Source organism: Coenobita brevimanus, chromosome 21 (genome assembly GCF_032717465.1).
Source record: "Coenobita brevimanus isolate Jiangsu-jjx chromosome 21, ASM3271746v2, whole genome shotgun sequence".
Taxonomy (NCBI): Eukaryota; Metazoa; Arthropoda; class Malacostraca; order Decapoda; family Coenobitidae; genus Coenobita; species Coenobita brevimanus.
This window is the reverse complement of record NC_136974.1, coordinates 37,201,300-37,203,781: the sequence shown is the minus strand read 5'-3', so window position 1 is coordinate 37,203,781 and position 2,482 is coordinate 37,201,300.

Genomic DNA, 2,482 nt, shown 5'->3' with positions numbered 1-2,482 from the left:
AGATGTTTCAGGTGCAAAAACTTGATTTTTATGTCATTATAGAGAGATACTATGGGCCTCAGTGTAATATTCTAATGCTCACTGATCAAGCCTGGGTCAAGATATGTTAGTGTGTTCATAGCCTTTTACTAATATGTACTTCCACTCTCACTTAAGTGCACTTGCCAGAAAGTTTAAGACCTGATTAAAAAAAAAAAAAAAAAAAAAAGTCACTCAAGACAGAAATTCGTCTAGCATTCGTAAGTGATAGGCATATTGAAATCTCGGTAATATCTGGAACCAGACACATATTGGGACACAATAATGAGACGTAAAGAGTTGCAGTTTTGATGTTGGTGGTTGTACTGCAAAAGATGATGACAATTCTCATTGTCTAGTTGTTGATTAGTCTTATTGGTATGTAATGCAATGTTGGCAGTTGTCAGACGAGCTGAGTATTCCCACAGCATAAACAAATCCCAAGTTGAACTACCTTCTGGCCTAGAGCTTACAGACAGGCTGAGGTAAACAGACACAAAATCAAGGTAATATGTTGATGTAAACATTGGATGCTCAGGGTAATTAAGAGGCCAATTTCAACCAGTCTGGCCAAAACAGAAACCCAGTGTATTGCACCATTTTGATATTAACAAACTAGGTGCTTTGAGTACACATCTGAGGATGAAGTAGGTGGAACAAGCCTGGATGCTTATAAATAGGCCAAGGTAGGCTGCTCTGGACAGCTCGTGCTGTTGCCACATGCAGTGATCAGGATCAGAGTGACCCTGTGGGTTAAGACAAGTGTGCATTTATTGTATTATATTGTAATATAAACAAGAGTAAAAATTCCCTATATATGCAGATATATATGAATGATAATGTTAATAAATCTATTTATTCTAAACTAAATGCTACTTTCACTACAGTCCTAAGGTAGATGAGAAAAAGGTCATAATGATGTTAATGACTTCAACCATTCTTTCATTGCCCACACTGCATTGTAGCCCCACTCCACAACACACTACTCACCTCATGCATCACAGCATCACAACACAGACAATTATTTTTTGACATAAGTTCATCAACAGACCTCTGGAAGCAAATGGTTGAAGGGGTTAATTTCCTGCAGTCCACTTGCTTCACATTCATATGAGCCTGGGGTTGAAGCAGCAACATCAATAATAATAATCCATTCTCCTGTTCATGAATATGCATTTGAGATACACTTCCAGTTTATGGCTCCACACCATAAGAAAAGCTCACATATACAGTGTTGGGGGTGTATCCAGCGTTTTTCCTTCATAATGCAATCTTTTGCTGTAACATCATCCCTCATACCTCAACACGCATATTTATGATACCTCATGCACCTGATTCTCAGAGCACTGAATACTCCTTCAGTATAATCTCAAGAAAAGTATCTCTGGGAGTAACAGGCTGCAGTAACTGCTTATTCACTCCTTCAGTATAATCTCAAGAAAAGTATCTCTGGGAGTAACTGGCTGCAGTGACTGTGCTTATTCACTCCTTCAGTATAATCTCAAGAAAAGTATCTCTGGGAGTAACTGGGTGCAGTAATTGTTTATGTGCTTCATCATATTCACATTCACAGTACAGTAGCAATATCCAGTTATCACTACTACCACCATTGCCAACTGATATCATTACCACTATCTTTTTTCTTTTTTCTTTTTCATCACTATTTGAAGAGAATGGATAACAGTAGTGGTAAAAAAGGTATATCTGAGAGAATTTGAAGGACGGAGGAGACGAGTTAGACCAAGGAGAAGGTGGAGGGATATGGTGGATGAGTGTGTGAGGAAGAGAGGTTCGGAAGTTGGTAAGGCCAGGGAACTGACAAGAGATCGAGTTGGCTATATGAATATTGTGAGAAGCACATGATCAGAGATTTGGCGTCCCTTTTTAACGTGACAGCGTCCGGATTGACTCTATAGGATACTCGTCAGTGAAGCTACAGTACGTGATGAATGTTTTTGGTGTATCAGTTAGAGCCAGGATTCCGGAGGCTTGAACTGTGAATGAATGGAAGTGTGGCCTATTGGATTGGGCAAATATGGGCTGTCTGGACGTTGCTACTCCTCACCCTGCCCTAGGGTGGGAAAGGAGGTCCGGATGATGATGATGATTGAAGAAAACTACTGTAAATTCCTCCTCAAATGGTATGGCATTCCTGCAATAGCCACACTATAGCCATAAATATTTTCCATCACCCAAACAATGATAGTTATGATTGTCACAACTCAAATTTCATCATTTAGTGGCTAAAAACCTATCGCTGCAGTTACATTAGGACATTTTGGGTGAAAAGTGATACTGTACAGTGTAAAGGTGCCATAAATGTTCTTAAGTTGTACAAATTATTGCAAATTAAAGTTAAAAACTTTATATTTGTTTAGCTTACAACTTATAAAAGAAAACTGGCAAAGGGATGAGCTTTCGTAGTTTTGGATCAAGAAGCGTCGTGTTGACAGCTGCAGTGACG